Source organism: Balaenoptera ricei, chromosome 19, assembly GCF_028023285.1.
Source record: "Balaenoptera ricei isolate mBalRic1 chromosome 19, mBalRic1.hap2, whole genome shotgun sequence".
In the NCBI taxonomy this organism is placed as follows: Eukaryota; Metazoa; Chordata; class Mammalia; order Artiodactyla; family Balaenopteridae; genus Balaenoptera; species Balaenoptera ricei.
Window position 1 is genome coordinate 42,108,052 of NC_082657.1, and position 20,500 is coordinate 42,128,551.

The window sequence follows — 20,500 nt, forward strand, 5'->3', positions numbered from 1 at the left end:
ATTTAGAATTCTTCACTGGAGATGTCTGAAAAAGCTGCTTCTGGTCGCATGCCTTTTGGGCTCTGTGGGCATCCCTTGCTGAATAAAACTTGATGATGGCATAGAACCCAGGACCGGCCACTGCTGCGTTTGGGAAGACTCGGACCGAATACAGAAGGCGAAACTGGGAGAAGACTGTGAACAGAGAATGCTGTAGGGTGGTCCCATGCTAAGTAAGTGCAGGAAATTTCACGCCCAGGAAGCCAAACCGCCCGTTCCCTTATATTCCCCCAGTCCTTCGCCTCAGGCAACTGTGGTGAGCCTGCAACTCCAAACACGTCTCATTTCAGGAACAAGTTTCCCTCTGAAATCCTAAGCTTCGAGAAGAATTAAGAGGCAATGCCGTCTGTTGGGAACTACCTCTCAAAAATCTGTGGGGGCGAGCTGACTGCTCAGGTCGGCTCTAGAACTAAGATTCCTCTCAGCGGAGACCACAGGCAGATGAGGTGCTGAAGCAGTACCGCGGGGCTCCCAGTTACTGGGGCACGGGGTGGCTTCCTCCACCCCTCCCTCCGCCCCTGCTCGGCTCACTTGCAAGGCCTCGGCCGTGGGTCCAGAGCTCAGCTCCCACACCAGCAATGTTTTGTCACCCACGATGGGAACCACAAAAGGTACCAACGCCACCATCCTACCGTTACCGCGTGTCCCTTTTTTTATTTTATGACTGCTTTTCTTTTAGTCCATCCAAAACATTCCTCCATCCTCTTCCTTGTTCTTTCTCACTGAATAGAACTTTGTTGAAGCCCAAGCCCACTTGTTAATCAGCAGAACTAAATACAAGGAGAGGAACTCTTACTATGTCCCACAGAGTGCATTAGACTCTTCCTGTTCCAGGTACTAGGGGCAAGGCTGAGTCCTCTCTGGTCCTGGCCAGGTACAGGGATACCTACTGAAGCACCAGGGTCTCCTCCATCAACCTCCACCAAATCCAGGAAGTCTCCTAAAAGACAAGATCCACATCTCTTGGCTCAGGTTTTCCATCCATAGCAATATCAGCAAGCAGGACTCATGAGTCCGAAGACATCCACAAATCCACTTGGACAGACATCCACTTGGAATATTTTTACTGGCTGCAACAAGTCCTGCAGAGAAACAAGAGACAAGGAGATTATCTAATGCGCATTTTCCACTTAAGATTTAATTTTCTTCCCACACTGACTCCTCGAAAACTTCAGTATGGTACTCCTCTTTTGTGTTAGCAATAATGCCAAAACTAGCTCTTTTCTGTTTCCCAATTTATCATGTTTCAGTCTGAAGAGATTTTGTTTGTTTGTATAGTACCTGTAAAACAGAATATATTCCATGCATAGCTATACAACAAAACTCTTAGAATCTACATTTCCCAGAAACCAAATAATTTATCCCTTGTATAATAAAGTAAATTTATCTATGGAACAGTACCACCAATTATGCCCTGTTTATAAGTTTTCTACCTTCTTATTAAAAAAAATCTTTCTCTGTATCCTTCTCTCTTGATCAGCATATCATTATCCTTCATCAAGTATAAGGGTTTTATAGACATCAGTTCTTTGAATTCTTACATCAAACCTATGTACATGATGTTACAGATCCTTACAGCATAGCTACACACACACAAACACACATGCACTCACCCCTAGGGACATTAGCAGAGAAAAGAGTGGGCTAAGAAGTGATTGATAGCTGTAAAGGTGAAAAGTTCTCTGTAAGTCTAAACGTCTTTTTCTGATTTTTATAAGTGAGGAAATTGAAAATAAGGGAAGTTAAGTAAATAAGTCTTCCAATATCTGGCTGTAACTAAAAGACAATGCTGGGATTTGAACTTATATTATTCTGATTCTAAAATCAATACTCTTTCCACTGCATCCTCATCAATATTTACAGATGTGCATCTGCTTGAATGTTCTCCAAGAAAAGAATGTAACATTAAGTCAGTCAATAGAATCTCAGGAAATAATGTCTCCTTAATTATAATGGAGGAATTTATCTTTTTATATTTTAAGCTACTTGTAGGTAGTTTCTTAGCAGATGTTTTCCCCCTGCGCATTAAGAATCCAGGCTGATTTCAAATTCAGTGACCTGTAATCTAATGTATAACCGGGAAAAATGAATTGCTAGTGAATTTCAAATTAGTTCTTCAATACTGGTTAAATGAATCCCCTCATTTTTCAAGACAGACTAATAATCAGAATTACAGATGGTCTGTATTCTGTTAGTAATGTGAGAGACCTAATCACACACTAAAAATATAGTACATCAGTGAATCTCCTTGGGAAATCAGAAAGAAATTGAGCATGTCCATTGCTGTCAGCCTGACCTTCAAGATATGACAAGATGCCAAATTACTTAAGATTTCCAGAAACGGAGAGAAGTAAGGAAAGCATTTCAAAAAACAAAACCAAACCAAAAGACCCTCATTCTGTAATTCAGAATCTGGCTTGTATAATGCTTAAAGTCTAGAAGTTATTTTGCATACCTACAGTGGTGGTTGGGAACCATATATCTATTCAAATATCTCCAACCATAATTGGAGAGGAGGGATCCAGTCTACTTGAGACACACAGTGAGTTCTGAGGAACAGAGTTCGGGAAGGAGTGAAAAGACTCCAAGAACAGATAGGCTTCATAAAAGAGGATAGACTTTGAACAAATATGTCTTCATGCTGAATCATTTATGTTCTCTGAATATTCCTCACATAGGTTTTTACATATACACTATTTTTAAAAATTTTACCAGACAAATTTTTCTGATGGCAAAGATAACTATGTTGTCTTTCTTCATATGGTCAGGTTCTGTCTTCTTCCAAAAGCCATTAACTAAGCCGTAATGCAAATAAATTACTGCTGGAGCATCCGGAGTTTTCCTAAGATACCTTATTCTGAGGAAATTCTAAGAATCGATTTATTCTAATGAAGTATGAATCAAGTGTTAAAATGTACCTCAGTTATACCCCCTCTTTTTTTTATTTCTCCCATGGAGTTATACAAGCCTATAAAAGGGTTTATTATTATTATTGCTAATATTGTTCATGGAAATACTAGCCTATTAGACCAACAAATTATTTCAGATTTCTTATTTCCCTCCTCCTATTTTTTTCTTTATTTACTCATGCATGATCCTGAGGTTAACTTTCACTTGTGATGAACCCTTTCTCTTATTTGACCAAGATTCACCAATATGAAAATAAGATTTGGATTTTATTTTCTTAAATTATTATATAGATACAGAAATAGGGAGATATATATAGAGATAGATAGATAGATCGATCGATCGATCCTTTGGACTCAGATCTTATCTCTGTTCCATGGCTCTAGGCATCTCAGTACCTCCATCTGTAAAATAAGAATAGACATCCTTATCTGATAGGGTTATCAGGAAGATTATACAAAATAATATGCATAAATCACCTAGGCAAGGGGCAAGCACCTCACCTTCCCCTTGTTTGAGCAACCATTCATCCATTCTCCTTGATTAATTCTTGAAATCAATACTGTCATTGAGTCTGTATGGGAACACATTTTTAAAATAAGTTAAATAGGTATTTAGAAATATGTTCTATCCCAGTAATTCATGATATTTCTTAACCTCATCTGGTATCTTGAATCATGCCTTGCCTTTGGTTTAACTTCCGTTGAGCTTCCAGAATTTTCAGATCTCAAATTACAGGTCCTATAATCCTCAGGTTCTGAGATCCTCCCAAATTTAGATTCACTTAAAGCCCCTGGTAGAAAGAATCTAGTATGCTCATGACCTTGTTAGAGACCATGTTTGTATTCCAGGCCCTTAGGATTAATACATCCTATTGATTAATACTAATAATAGAATCACTGGAGAATCCTCATATTTTTAGGAAGTGAAAGATGCATTCATATATTCAGCAGTGTCATGTGATTTACACTCCAGAAGTCTGGAAGGCTGCTGGTATCAGCATCATTTTATAAATGAAGAAACCAAGACTATGACAGACTACAAAGCTATTTAGTGACAAAGTCAAAGTCAAATCCAGGCTTTCTGACTCCAAATCCTTTGGAAAATCTTTTGATTCCATACAAGATTGACTTCCATAAACTTTTAGAACTGTCAAGACCCTTTAGAGATTCACAAGCTACACCTCCTTTTTTTTGTTTGCTTGTTTTGTTTTTTGGCCAGTAAGAAAATTGAAGCCCAAAGAGCAAAAGTTCTTGTTTAGATTATATAACACTAATAAAACATTGAAGATGTTTCTTCCTGATCATTTTTACATTTTCCGTAAGAAGTTGATCTCAAATCTTTCATGAGAAACATTTAGATAATTAGTCTGCACAAACTTCTGTATTAATTAATGACATAGTCTTTGAATTTCCCTGTCCAAAAGAGCATAACATTGGTTTATCTTTTATTTTTTTATATTTTTGGTTTATCTTTTAAAAAATCTTAGTTTCATAGGGAAAAGTAGGTCATGATGCTAAAATATAGCATGTGAATAGCCTCATTTAATTTGTCCTTTTGTAACTGCCTTCTTTCACTTAGCATAATTTCTTCAAGGTTTGCCCATGTTAGAACATATGACAAGATTTCATTATTTTTTAAGGCTGAATAAAATTCCATTGTATGTATATGCCATGCTTTTTTGTTCATTAATCCATTGATGGACATTTGGATTGTTTCCATCTGTTGTGTGTAATAACGTAATAGTGCTGCCGTGAACATGAGAATTGCAAATATCTCTCCGAGATTCTGATCTCAATTCTTTTGGATACTGCATGATTCTATTTATATAAGGTATCTAAAGTAGTCAAATTCTTAGAAGGAGAAAGTAGAATGGTGGTTGCTGGGTGCTGGGGGGAGGGAGAAATGGGGAGTTGCTCTTCAAAGGGTATAGAGTTTCAGCCATGCAAGATGAAAATGTTCTAGAGATCGGCCTTACAACAACGTGCATATGGTTAACAATACTGTACTGTACACTTAAAATTTTGTTTAAAAAGGTAAAGAAAAATCTCCTGACCATCAGTCTACTTAAGTTGCTGTGAAAGCTATCTATAAGGCTAAAATTCTATTTTATTTAAGTAATATGTTTTAGAGAAGATGTAAGAGATTGCTTATGTATCATGTAATTGATGCATTTTAAAAGGTTAAATCATATCTTTAATACTAGACATGAGTAAACATTTATATCTACCTCAACCTCTGTGTATGTTTATAGCCAACTTTGACCTTCCCATCAGTCATTGTAGAGGTCACAGGCAATGGGCCATAAGTGTCCATCATCCAATGGGAACTGTCAGTCCAGTCATTTTGAAGTAAGCTTAGGAATACACTTAATAAGTGGAATAATCATTTTTCTGTCCTCTTCTGCAGCTTGTCTTTCTAGACATATGTTAAATAAGTTTTCAGTCATTGCCAGAAATCCTAAGGAAGTGAAATTCATTTGTTATGTTATCTTAAGGGTGGTTGAAGGAGTTTTAATGTCATCTGCTGGAACAACAGCTGAATTCAGGGATGTTACATAACAGTCTCAGCATAATATGTATTGGGTAACAAAGTCAGATGTAGGCTGAGTATGATAAAAATAAGTGAACTCATGTTGTAACCTGATATTGAATTCAATCTTTGGTTTGGATCTAGCAGAATCTGTTTTATTTTCGTTTGAGTAGTCATCATCCTTTACCTGTGTTTATGGTTTTGTGTTATTAGATATATGCCAGATTTACACTAAAGCTATTTATTATAAACACTATCTATGTACTGTAAATATTTAAAAGTGTACACACAAAAGTTATAAATGTAAGTACAAACAGTTCTACGTATAGTAGCCAAGGAGTCAGGTCTCTAATACTAACTTTCTGTGTTAGTAAATTCTTGTTTCTAGGTTTTGATTTCTTGTTTGTAAATGGAAGAAACATGAATAGACTATTTTTAAGGCCTTTACTAGAGCTAAGCTGTTCCAATAAGACATTACATTTTATTGAGCCCCACGTGCTGAGCCCTGGACTGGATATTCCGCGCACATCTTAATACCACAATAGCCTTGTGAGAAAGGTAGCGTTATAGTGTCCTATATCAGAACAGTAATGGGGATTCTCCAAAAATCAACAACTGATACATAACAAAGTGAGAAAGTACAGTCAGGCCTGCCTACAAAATCCAATTCTTTCTAAGTCAAATTTCTACTCACTACATGCACCAAGAGTTGGAAAATTCCATGATTTCGTTCCCATCCTATCCTCTTATGGAATAGAAAATGTTTCACAGATATTAAGAGATTATAAAACATCTATTTTAATCTTGAACTCAAACTTAAAAATTGGAGAGCACAAGTGAAGAGGTTCTTGGGCAAGATCCTTCTGGAAATCTCCCCTAACATTCTTGTAGGCAGTGTACACTTCTACTTCTGGTGAATCCTGGCCATTAGCATGAAGGCTATTTCCAGTTTCTGTAATTTTTAAAATCCCTTTCCAGCCAGAAATCCAGCTAGAAATGCTCCCAACTATCCATCTGAGTTACAGCACTCAGCGGAGACCAAACATTATATTCTCTGGCACTGTGTTAACTTTCCCTCCCTCACTTTTTCTGCTGCAGTGAAAAATGATTCATCTAAAGGGAACTGGAATAGTAAAAACAGAAAGAAACCATGAGAAAGACTGCTTAAAAATTTTCCAGTCATGGCTGGGGATGAAGAAATTGAAAACAAGCCAAGAATGCTTACTTTTCAGCCATGCCCTAGAAATCATTTTGGTTTCAGAACAAGAAAATCACTTCCATGAAGGAGAGCTACAAGGAGACTGTGAGATCACATTTCTTTTTCTTGATCAGGAAGAGAACTATTGTGAAAGGATCAGGTAGTCCCTGAAGAAGCCCCTGGAAGAAACTGATTATAAGAAACATGAAATACATTTTCTCCTTCCTCACCCACTCCCTTGCTGCCTCCACCATCAGCTCCTCGGTCAGTGCAAAAGGCATTTGAGTTCTATGGGAGATGGATTCAGTAACAAAAGAACAAGACTGAGCCTTGATAATTCAGGAAAATGAAACTTTGAGAAGGTTAAGCTTGCCATTTCTGGAAGCAGGCTTTCCTTCCAGAATATACACGAAAGTCCTGGGCACGTCTCTCTTTGTACTTCTAACAGAGAAAGCACTTTACTTTCGCCGAGTTGGATTCTCATTACTTTTTTCCATTCTTTCCCCTAATCTCAGGGTGAGAGTGGGAAAAAAAAAAAAAAGAAAAGAGAAGAAAACACAAAGTGTTCCTTATTTAGCATCATAGGGATTCCTTTTGTGTGTTTGAATCATTATTGTACTGAAAAATGCCCACTCCACCACTTAGAGTAAGAAAATGCTGTTGCTGCCTTTCCCACTTATGCCACAACCATCTCCCCCACCCCCAAGTCATCAGTGCAACTGTAAGTGTATACTGACTTGTTAAATTCAGTTCTTGCAATAGCTATTTCAGATATCACTGATTTTGCTTTAAAAACATTTCCCCACGAAGAGCACACTCTCAGACTCACTGAGTTATTCATGGTTTAGAAATAAATTCTTTATGATAACATCTAAAAGTGTGTTGCCAAAAAACCCTGGGGTACAAGATTAATGTGTGCAGGAGGAGTTAGAGTGAATTAGGAACATTTACCGAAATTACTTACTGTGAACCTGTACAGTTCCAAACTCTTGCCAAGAGTCTATAAATATTATGTCCTTACTACTGAGAAAGAGCTATTGCTGGTGCTGGGTTGGAGAATGATAGAGGGCCAAGTTGGATGTCTAGTTATTCTTCCCTAGCACAGTAAGGACTTCAGATTAGGTGAAATGGCTTATAGAAAAGAAGTTGACTGGAAGCACTTACACAAAGAATCCTGGGGGGGAGATATTTAATTACGTCATCTATGAGAAGTATAAGCATTAAGTGGTAATGATAGAAAACTTGGGAAAATCAAATAAAGTCTTAGGCATCTGGCTAAACACACTTTGGTATATCCATGCAAGGGAATACTAATCAGCAATAAAAAGGAACAGACTACAGATAAATTCAACAGGTTGGATGGACTTCAGGAGCATCATACTGAGTGAAAAATTACAGTCTTAAAAGGTTACATGTTGCATGATTCCATTTATGTAATATTCTCAAAATAACAAAATTACAGAAATGGGGAACAGGTCAATAATTATCAAGGATTAGGTAAGAAGGGGAGAGTGTGACTATAAAGGGGGAACACAGGGAAGTTTCTTAGTGCTGACAAAACAGTTCTGTATTTCTATTCTGCAAATCATTCAGGTGATAAAATCTCATTGAACTATATACACAGACATACAAAAACAAAAAAAGAAAAATTAGGACATACAAAAACAAATGAAATCCAAGTAAGGTCAGTTAATTGTATTGCTCCAATATCAATTTCCTGTTTTGATAATATGCAATAATTATATAAGGCGTTACCATTAGGAGAAGCTGAGTGATGGGCACAGGGAACCTTTATTTATTGTCTTTGCAATTTCTTATGAGTCTATAGTTATTTCCAAATAAAAAGTTAAAAAATAATTCTTAGGAGGCATTTCTCAGAGCCTGTATGGATTGATTCATTCATTAATTTTAAAAACATTTTTTCTTTTCTTTTTTTTGCTGACCACCTATTTTTATGTGAAAGTTCTAAATGTACAGAGAGAGAGCATGATAAAATCATAATCTAATCACAAGATACTAGTGGGACCAATGGATACACAAATGAAAATTTAAATTATACAGTGTAATACAAGCTTGTACTGTGTAATGAAACCTAGTGAACAAGATTTTTTGAGCACAGAGGAAGTTGTGAACATTCTCTACCTGAGGGATTAAGGAAAGTTTCATAGAAGTGTGATATTTTTGTTTGACATTTAAGACAATAGTTTGTCAGGTGGATGGGGGTTGTAGCATTCCTTTAAACTGGATCTGTGCATTTTATCTCAATGAAGAGACGCTCCACAGTTTACTTAGAAAAGTGATCATATAGCCTTTCAGAGACTCAGCCATTTGCTGTCAAGCTGCCATCCCTGGAGAAATTGCCCCTAATTCCAGAGCAGTTGGAACTATGGAAATGAAAGTTGTTTCACTGTAACACATTTTCTTCTTCCATAACAACCTTTTGACATAATTTTTCTATTTTAACATCAGTATTAGTACAGTTCTCCAGAGAAACAGAATAAATAGGATATATATAGAGAGAGTTAGAGAGCCAATGGTGTAAATCCAGTCTGAGTCTGAAGGCTTGAGAACCAGGAATGATGATGGTGTAAGTCCCAGTCGAAGTTTAGGAGAAAACCAATGTCCCATCTCAAACGCTCAGTCAGAAAGCAAACTCAACCTTCCTCCACCTTTTAGTTCTATTCAGGCCTTCAATGGATTGGATGATGCTCACCAACATTGGGGAGGGCCATCTGCTTTACTCAGTCCCCCAACTGAAATGCTAATCTCTTCTGGAAACATTCTTACAAACACACCCAGAAAGAAACGTTTAACTAGATGTCTGGGTATTCTGTGGCCCAGTCAAGTTGACATATAAAATTAACCATTATACCATCTGATCAGATAGGGTATATTTACCTCCTTCCCCTCAAAGAGAGAAGCAGTTAATGAATATTGAATAGTATCAGGTCTAGGTGGACCTCGTCAACTTACTACTTCACCACAGGTTCTTGTTAAGAAGATCACAGAGAACAAGGACGTATAAGGGAAAGGATGATAAAAATGTCTTCCTTGACCTCTATGTATACCTGAAAATTGGGGAGATTGTATATGGACAGAACAACGTCACACTCAGAGACTGGAGGAAAGGACAATCATAACTTTCTCCCCTTTCTTTTTCCGAACACATGATAAGGAACACCTGGAGAGAGAGTCCTATTCAAAATAGAACTAAAAAGAAATTAAAAGGGCATTAAAAGAACTGGAGTGTGATTTTTTTTTTTTTTAAACCAGCTTCATTCACTTTATTTTTCTCATATAAAACTATGTGGTGGCTGCAGCTGGCACCTGCGTCCTCTGCATGGAAACTCTGGTGTGGGTCCTTACAAGATGGTCAGTGAATTCATGATATGGAGACTTGGTGAACACTGTCTCTTTCCAGAGATCAGGAGTGAGATAACTGTAGGTCTTGGAAATGGCATCAAAAGTGGCCTTGGCGAAATTGCCCAGGGTGGCGGTGCAGCCCCTGGCCGAGATGTAGCAGTCGTCAATTCCAGCCATTATCAGTAGCTTCTTGGGCACAGGGGCTAAGACGATGCCAGTGCCCCTGGGGACAGGGATGAGGCACACCAGCACAGAGCCACAGCGGCCAGTCACCTTGCAAGGGATGGTATGGGGCTTGCCAATCTTGTTCCCCCAGTAGCCTTGCTGCACTGGAACGATGGAGAACTTGGCCTGAATGATGGCCCCACGGATGGCAGTGGCTTACCTCCTTAGAGCACTTGACACCCTAACCACATTGTCCGTTGTAATCCCCAATGGCAACAAATGCCTTGAACCTGGTCCGATGGCTAGCACGGGTCTGCTTTTGCACAGGCATAATCTTCAAAACCTCGTCCTTGAGGGATGCCCCCAAGAAAAAGTCAATGATCTCAGATTCCTTAATGGGTAGAGAGAAGAGATAGATCTCCTCCAGGGACTTGATCTTCATGTCCTTGACCAGGCGGCCCAGCTTGGTGACAGGGAGCCACTCCTCGTCCTCGGCCTTGCCTCTGTGAGCTCCATGGCCTTGGCCCCAGCCCAGGACGCCTTGGCTGAAGCCTCTGAGGAAGCCACCTCGGCCTCCCATTCCAGGGCCCCCAGGGCCTCCGGGCCCTCCCGCAGCACCAGCGTCATCCGCCATTTGGTGTTTTTACGGATAAGAAGTGGAATGTGATTCTTGAAAGACTCAGTGCTGCCTGGAGATTTGACTGTAGGTAGGCCAATTCTTACCCCACTCTCCCACACACATACATAAAACAGACATAACATAAGCAATGTATAATAATAGCACTTAAGAAAATTATAGGACAAGAGAAAAGGAGGAAATTAGAAGTGAGTGGGGAGAAACTGAGATATTTTGCATGCATATTTTGTGCCAGGCTCTGTGTTTGGCTCTGTCTTAAATCCTACCTGCACTATTGTATCAAATGGTACAGGACCCATTTCAAACACACCCTGCTGGTTTCCAACTGTGTTAGCATCTTAGATGAAGAAACATATCTTCTCCTTTCAGTGTTGCCCATCTCACCATGTTTTCACACAGCAGAGTAATCTTTCTCAAAAGCAATCTGAAGATAACACTGCACCCCCTACTTGAAACCATTCAATAACCTTCAAAGCCCTTGATAAAGTATAAGATATTAGGCTAAGTTTACAAGGCTCTTTGTGATTTGGTACTGCTTATTCTCAGATTTTATCGCTTTTTTCTCCTATCTCTCAGAGTTTATTTTCTCTTTGCTCTCAGATTTTATCTCCTTTTTCCTATCATTCCGGGTAAACATAGACACTCCACATTCATGAAAGTATATCTTCTCTCAGATCTTCTCATGTACCATGTGCCATTCACACATGAAGATCCATCAGTCTGTAAAAGCTTCCCCAAATAGTCCACTGCCTACTCCTATGCCCACCGTCTCTGCATGCAGTTTATATTCATCCTTCAGGTCTCACATCCAAATACAAGTCCAAAGCCCTTCTTAGTGCTCTCTGGTTCCTTGTACGTATTTGTCCTAAACTTATCTCTGAGTTTCTGCACATGTAGAGAAATTGTTTTTGCCTCTTTTATTCCTAACACCTGGCATAGTAACTGACCTATGATAGCCTCCCCCAAATTGTATTTCAAATCAAAGATGATCAGTGGCTCAAGAAGATACATTTATTCTGAAGTCATACCAAAACATAAAGTGCCCTAAGTATTGAATGATTCTGACTGACAACACTGGGGAAGCGACTTTCAGCGTGCACATACACACACATACACACACACATATATGATAATAAGTGATTTCAGTGATTAAGGGCTTGGGAGTCACCAACAAATTCCTGAGGTCATGTGTCCACAAGTAGAAGTGTTTTTGCACTTGTAAGTTGGAAATGCACCCATTCATTCATTCATTCAATCATTCATTCATTTATCCACATCTACTTTGTGATCATATTAAGCTTGCCCCAAGGACCAAAAATCAAAGATATATTTCATGATTTCAAAGTGCTCAAAGCTCAGTGAAAATAATATGTATTATGAAGTCAAAAAGATACAAAATAATAGGAGATGAATCATCTGTCTTCCACCCTCAAGAAGCTATGTCCTCAGCGGTGATGTACAGCATGTAACTTTTATCTGTGTCCAGAAATAAAAAGCTGATATCAGCATTGCAGAAGATGTGTTCTGCTCAGTTATAGTAGGTATATTTGAAAATGCTTTCGTTTTACTTTTGTGTCCCTGGAACTATGGATTCTCCGTTTTCTGCAGTCATTCAAGATCTCACCCCAGGTTATTCCATGAGGAAAGGGATGGGATAATGAATGTGTCAGAACATACAAGTCCAGTTATGGAAGTGCTGATAGCTGACTCTGTGACCTTAGGCAAGTTGCTTCTCTTCTCTTGGTCTTGGCTATTTTCTTTATATAAATCTAGACATAGATCAGGATGATTAAATGTGAGGTTGTAAATAAATGTAAGCTTTATTGCCTAAAGAAAGTGTTCAACAAAATTGGAAGACTTTTTTTCCACTTGGAATAAAATTTAAAACATCTGTGGACCTTTGGTGATATTTGTATTTGTCATTTTTAAAAAAATCTTGGGACAAAATCCTCTTTTTTTGCTCTTTTCTGATATGAATTTTTTGGCATCAGTGCCTTCAGAATCCTTTGTCCCTTGTCCACAGTATTGCATGCATTTCCCAGTAATTCTCCATTTCTGCTCCATGGCCACTTGTTGTCCAGATGTTTCTCTCTGATGTTCCTATAATGGGAAATATAACACAATAATCAACACATTTGTCCTCAGTACAGAGAACTTTTGCATGCTACTTTATTTCAGGCATAAACTTTAAAAAGTTTGGGAGACTCTGGAACACAGTGGAAAAAATCTCGAGTGGACTAAGAGAAGACAAGCAAGCAATATATTATGTGAACACATCTAATTCAAAATTCACAGGCTCTTTTTTCCAAAAAGAACATTGGCATGATTTTTTAAAAAAGAAAGAAAAAGAGCTGTGTCTGGCTTTATTATTCACAGGCTCTGTCAAGTTGGATGTTTCTTTGGGCCTTAGTTTCCACAACAACAAAAAATGAATATTGGAATAAAAGAAAGCCTGTTTTTGTAAGCTTGAATTTTTATGCCAAAATTACTTGCATATATATGAAATATAAATCTAAAAGTATATATACTTATGCATGCTTATATGTATATTATTATGTATAAAACAAAGCAGACAAGTTTATGACTAAATCAGGGTTCTGGTGCCAAAGCCAAAATCACTGGGCATCTTTTTCCAATGTTGAGCCCATCCAAAAACACCTATATGAATATGTGTGCACACATGCACTCTTTTGCACACACATACACACACACACATATACACACAATCAGGTTGTAGAGTCAAATTTTATATAAATATTTGAATTGATTATGATAAAAAGACTTGCAAAGGTGTAAAAGCAATCACTTAAAGTTATAGTTTCCATAAATGTCATTAATCTTACTAGATGTTGACAAACTGCTTTAAAATGCATTGATTCGTATGTCTACTACCAAGTGTAACTGTGAATCTTAGCCAGTGATTAGAATTAAAGCTTTTTTATTAATTTATTCCAGTCTTACAGACATATATCCATATGTCACTATTTTCATTGACTTAACTACTAGAAAGGTAGATAAATTCTTCATATACCTGTTGAACTCTTCTATTTTTTTCTTTTGTGAATTGTCTTTAATACTCTTGTTGCATTTTTCTATTTAGTGTATAGTATAGATATAGTGAATCTTAGGTACTGCAAATACTTTTTTCCAAATCTATTGTTTTGTCTATTTCCTTTTTTATGGTATGTAAATCAATAAGATTTCTAATTTCTATCTTGTCAAATAGGGCTTGATTTCTAGTTTTTCAGATGTAATGGTTATACATGAAGTTCTTAAAAGGGCCTGAAGTGCTCTATGTGACCTGATTCAATTCTCTCTCAATCCCCCTCCCCCACCCCACTCACTTTCTTGTAGCCACATACCTACCTTGCTTTTCCTTAAAGACCCAAGGCACACTCCCACATTAGAACCGTTATATCAACTCTTGACTTTGCTCAGGGTTCTCTTGCCCAAGGAATCTGCCTGAATAACTAGTTCACCTTCCTCAAGTCTTCGCTCAAGTGCCACATTTTCAGTCTTATCTTTTGGCATTAATTAGTATTGTAATCTGACCTACTCTCTACCCACCCACTCTGGCTTCAGCATTCACAACCTCTCTTTCACTCCTTCATGCTCTTTATTCCTTTTTTCTATAGCATTTGTTATTTCCTGACAAAATCAATCATATAATTGTTTATTTTGCTTGTTATTTATTGTCTGCTACTTATTAAACATGGAACTCTGTGTTTTGTTCATTTATGTGCCTCAAACACCGAGCATAAACAAGGTGCAATAAATATGTAGGAATGAAGGATGTATTATCTTTCTAGTTTTTCATGAGAGATCTTTTACATCATTTTGTTATTATCAATTTTTACATTTAAGTTTGGTCTCTATCCTAAATGGGACTTATTTTTTCTGCATAGTATAGCAGAGTGGTCCACTTTTATTAACTTCTAGATGGATAGTGGTTGTTCCAGCTTTATTTTATAAATAGCACACTTCTCTTTCCTCTAAACTAAAATAACATCTCTATTATACCTTAAATTATGGTACATATTTAAAGCCAAGTCTGGATCTTCTTTTCTTTTTCCATGACCCTTTTTTCCCCATCCAGTGTTATACTGATTTAAGGTAGCTTGAGAGTATGATCTCTCCATTTAGAACTGTACCCCCTTTGCATTGGCAATTTCCCCCTACCTTGCTTAATTTTCCACTTCTAACATACTTTTCAAGTTATAGCCTACCATACAATTTTACTTATTGTGTTTATAGATTATATTTTATTTATCCTCTCTAGAATATGTGTTTAATGAGGTCAAGGGTTTTGTTTCTTTTGTTAACTTATTTATCCCTATGTGTCAAGAAGGACAAATACATGGGCATTCATGCCCAATAATACCTTTAAAAATGAAAAAGTCTATTTTGATTTCTAGAAGTGCATTGTTACAACAGAAAAAGACTATTGTTAAATGTATCTTTTCTTCATCACCTTACCAAATATTGCATTAATTCTAGTATAATATTTTAAGATTCTCTAGGTAAGCAGTCACCTCACCATCAAAACAAGAGATTATTTTAATCTCTTCCTTCCAAGTGTTTTATCTTTTAAAAAAAAATTTCCTTCTTATTTTATTTGTTGGAACCTCAATATATTGTTGAATAATAATGGGTATAGTGAATATTCCTGCAGTGTCTGCGTCAGTGTGTGTCACCTGGTTAACACTCCATAAATCTCTGTTGAATGAAATTTGCTGAAGGAAACCATTTATTATGTAATGCTAAATTAAAAGTAAAGCATAAAATGCCGTGTGGAAGAAACCAGTCAAGAAAGAGTACAACCTGTCTAATTCAAATTTTATGAAGTTCAAGAACAGGCAAAATTAATATATGGTGATAGACATCAGAAGAGTGGTTTCTCTGGAGAGGGTGTTGACTGGGATGAGCAGGAGTTCTGGGGTGTTGTGCTGCAAATGTGCCTAGAATAGTTCCTGACATACAGTAGGATGTTCATTATATATTTGTTGAATGAGTGAATATACTTGAAGTCCGCTAAAATTCTCACAATGGGCTTAAGTATCACTTGGAAGCAGATTTCGAGTGTCTTCTACCTCTGGAGTAGAAGAGGTAGAGTTGTGTTTGCATCTGCCAAGATTGGAGTTGTGAATGAGTAATGGGGCATTCTCTGAAAGAAAAGTCCTCTTTCTTAGCTCAAATGGCAAGTCGTGTAGCACAGTAGAAAAAAATGGATGATATTTAATGTCTGGAAGATTCACTTGGAATCCTGATTTCACCACATTCTCTTTTGTGAAGTTTGCCTGGCTGCCCAAATATTCAGAGACCAATTTTCTTCATCTGCAAAACAGAAATGTTTCTGAAATTGAGTGAGATGATAGTACTCAGCCTCTACTAAGCATTCACTACATGCCACCCTCTATGCTAAGAACATTGCGTATGTTACCACATTTCTTGTGTGTGAAATATGTGAATTACTTAGCATAGAACTCAATAAATATGCATTTCTCCTCTATGGTGATTGAATTTTTAAGACCCTTCCAATTAGCTTTCTATATGTTTTATATTACCTAATTTCTTTTCTTTACATTTTGTAAATTATTCTAGATGGTACTTTGCTGCCCTTTCCCTAAAGACTTTAAATTCCATTGCCTTCTTGAGTTGCATAAATTCATTGGATTACCAAATTTTAGTGTGGTCTTTGATGGCATGTAATCTTTTCCAAAATAAATATGGTATTATCGCCGGTCAAGGGTCATCTGAAAGCTTTAGGATACTTTGGATGAAGTAGAATTGTTTTCTTCTGATACACCAAATTCCATTTTTTGACAACCCTCTGCCTTTCAGACATAGATTTTTGTTTTGTTCTCTGAAACAGCATAGTTCTCTGACAAGCTTGAGATAGGTGAATATCAAAATCCCCATGAATATATCACACATAAAACAAGTAAGGTGACAATAGCACTATTCTATAAATGTAAACTTTGGAGGGAGTGGCATATTTGATTTAAGATTTCTTGAATCAGCAAAGGGAGTGGAATTTGGAATAGATTCGCATGGAGAATAAGAACGGTTGAGTAAAGAAGGGTAGATGGATTTCTGGGCTTCCAGGGACTTATGCCAACCTAGGAGCTGCCTTGGTTAAGAGTGGGGAGAAGCAATGTTTGCAGAAGAGATTCCATAAAAGAGGGAGAGAAATATTGTTGGAGGCTTCTCCCTGAAATGTGGGTTTGAGAAAGGTCACTGGTTGAATGGGCGGGTGCAAGGACTTAACTTGAATCACATTAACAGTGTCAGAACAAGTAGGAGTTGATTCCCCTTCAGTTTCACCTAAATTTATCCATAGCGATATTTGTGGAGTGTCCACTATATGCCAAGCTCTATGCTAGGTCTTTCCAGGAGTTATTCCGTTTACTATTCAGAGCAGCCTCTGAGTTAGGGATTACAAACCCAGATGAAGAAATTGAGGCTAAGGGAGGTGAAGTAGAAGAAATGAGAAAAAACATGTATAAAAACTTTCCTCATCTGGAACACAAATGAGAATGAGGCATGGGTTTTTAAAAAGTACTAAGATTTCTCTCTCCACCACCCGCCCCCCAGCTTTTTTTAATGTCCCCGAAAGGCTGGGATTAGGAATCCTCCCACAGCTCATCTCTCTTGAGAGCTTTCCTAGCACTGCTTCTGATTAAACTAACAGATTAGACCCAATGGCATAAGGCACAGCTTCTCTCCTTTGAGAAAGAACAAATAAGAATGAAGTGTTAGATTGCAGAGTAATTATGTATTCTGTTCAAGTGTCAACCATCTGTTGCAGTTGTTTAAAAAGCAGACATAAGTCAACTGTTGAGGTGAGATGTTTACCATTACAAACACACAGTAAGTTTATGACACTAATAGAGATTCGTTGTTCTACCATGTGCCTGGAAGCTGCAGTGGGATTCTACTGATGTCTTGGGAAGCCCACCTTCTGGTGAGGGTGCAGGTCGTAGCTCCAGGTAGCTGATGATTAAGTACTAGTCGTAATTATTTCAGAACTGGAAAGCCTTCTTAAAGGATCAACACTCTGTTTACAGATGGAAAAACTGAAATAAGTGAGGGCAGGGAACTGCTTATTTTATACTTAAAATTTCAGTGCTTATAGTTTTCTGTGGAAATTTTATGTTTGCACGTAGGGTTCTCCCTCAGGTTTATTAAGTCCCTAAAGGAAGGGACACAATTGTCCCTATGTTAGCTGCATAGACTAGGACCCAAACATCCCAGTGTCTACGACGTGTTGTAAAAGATAGTTGTAAGATGGGTGGAGGTTTTTCTAACAAGGCCAAAACGCACAGAGCATTTGTACATCCCCTTGGCTCCAGAGTCATGCCTGTCTTTGCCTTATCAATTTCTTCATTGAATAAGCTGAACGTTCTGCCAAACTGTGGCTTCTGAAAATTCTCTTCAATGAGAACAACTGGAATTAGACTGCAAGTTAGTCTCAGTTTACATTACGGGAGTCAATTTAAACCCAACATAAAGAATACTGCCCAAACAAGGAAAACCATTTTTCTTTTGACTTAGCTCACTCTGTTTCTGAGTGAATGATTAAATCCTTTTGATAGAAGTGATTTTTGACCTTTTGTATTATTGAGTAAATCTAGTCTCCAGGACAATCAAGTGGAGAATGTTATAGACATCATGGGCAGGGCTGCCCCCAGCCCAGTTTCATTGGCATCTGCAATTAGGCTGTGGAAATAGGAGTCATTCTATGACATTGCGGACTTGGGATCATCCACCAGGGATGGGGACTTTACAATCAGCCTATCACATTGCACAGAATTAGTTCTCTTTCCTTGATTTTAAGTGTGCCTTTTTGTAATTCTGTAATTTGTTTCCAGCTTTGCCATCACTAGTAACACATCCGTGGACAACTTCCTTCTCTCTCTGTTGATCTTCCAATGTTGATAAGAGATTTAATCTTCTCTTTGTGATTCAAAATTGCAAAATCCCTTCACTTATTCCTCACCAGACTTATTATCCAGACCATTGGACCTATTCCTGTGGAAACATTCCAGTTATCAGCGACTCTATTAAAACAAAATGTTCAGATTCAGCCAATGGAATTTGTGAGGAATATTTAATTGTGCTAATAGCACTCCTTATCTAAGTTCCTAACTAATTGAATGCATATTCAGGGAGCCAGGTAATGACAAGTAATGATTTCAGATTAATTACTGTCCCAGGCAACTGTAAACAATTTTAACTCAGGAATTCAGTTGGATACTGACTTTTGCAGCCTTCTCCATGACTTTTGAAAGATAAGTATGAAATAGGGAGTGAAATGGGCCCGCATTTCAATCTAAGGTCTGGCTGATGAAGCCCAGTAAAAGTTTTATTCTCATCGGCCTCTGAAATTAGATTGATGATATATTTTTTTCCTACCAAGAACAGAGGCCACCCGAGTTCATGGAGGGGCAACTCTAAGGTATTTTGGTAATACTGCCCCTTTTGGGGTACTGGGGTGCAAGATTCCTCAGAGGGACTTAAAAAAATAAAATAGGTACCTTCTTACAACCAAGAGGAGAAAAAAAAATGAAAACAAATTATTGCAAGAAAAGTCATTGATTTTCTTCATATTATGCTTAATTTTAACATCCGAGCTGCTGTGTAAAAATTATAGTCACAAATACCTTAACCTCCCGACTATTTTTATTCTGTGTCCTTACTGTTCCTATGACGTGAGCACCGCACCCACCCCAGGATATTTCCTCATACAAATACTCCTCAAATGACCACCTCACCCTCTGACCCAGGAGGATGCTGCCATAAATCAGTATTCCTTCAATATTTAGAAGAATAAAGCTGTCAATATGTCTTACTTGTTATGCATTTATTTTTTCATTGCCTTACTTCCCCTCAAAGATTTAAGTGTATTACAACAAAAAGGCATACAATAATAAATTAAAAAAAAAAAAAACTGGAGTGAGAAAATAGGGGGGAAATATTATTAAGAGTAGAAATTCAAAATCATGGTGAAAAATGAAACCAAGTGCTCTGGTCATAAGGGTTTATACGATAGCCACTTTCTCACCTCCTTTACCTCCTCTTAGGCACTGTTTTGTTTTGTTTTGGGAGCCAATTGTTTTTGTCATAGAAAAGAATAATACCATTATTTTCTTGGACATTTTCATCCAGATGTTTATTATAGTTTATTTTCAGTGTTTTAGTTTTATTTTGGGCTCTCTTTACTGAAGTTAAGGTGTAATGCTACAGCTGATGTTAAGAAGAATAGTTTGTACTCTGGGAAAAATACATGAAATGACAAATACAAGATACAGAAAGTTAATGGGGATGGTAGAATGCATGTAGCTCAAATCCATGTAGCTCAAATTTTTCCAGTTCTGTCAGCAGGAGTTTTTGTTGTCAGAAATATATTGCAATGCAAAAGAGAGGACTCGAAATATCATTATCACATAGTCCAGACCCCTCCAAATGGATCCCACTCAGTCCAGATGAGTATGACACTCTAACTGCCCTATCTAGGGTAATGTGTCCCTCACACACAGGATTAGTCCTGTTGCAAACAAGAAATTCAAGGAGCTCCAAGTGAGGAGGTGAGGAGTATCTGCACTGAGGAGTAGATTCAGAGGGGATCCAGGAGGGTATTGAGATGATTGACATGAAAG

The 20,500-nt window shown here is 37.6% G+C and overlaps 1 pseudogene; it reads right to left on the minus strand.

The window, feature by feature from the left end:
- Positions 1–9,979: 9,979 nt before the first annotated feature.
- Positions 9,980–10,838, minus strand: LOC132353451 (small ribosomal subunit protein uS5-like; annotated as a pseudogene).
- Positions 10,839–20,500: the final 9,662 nt, after the last annotated feature.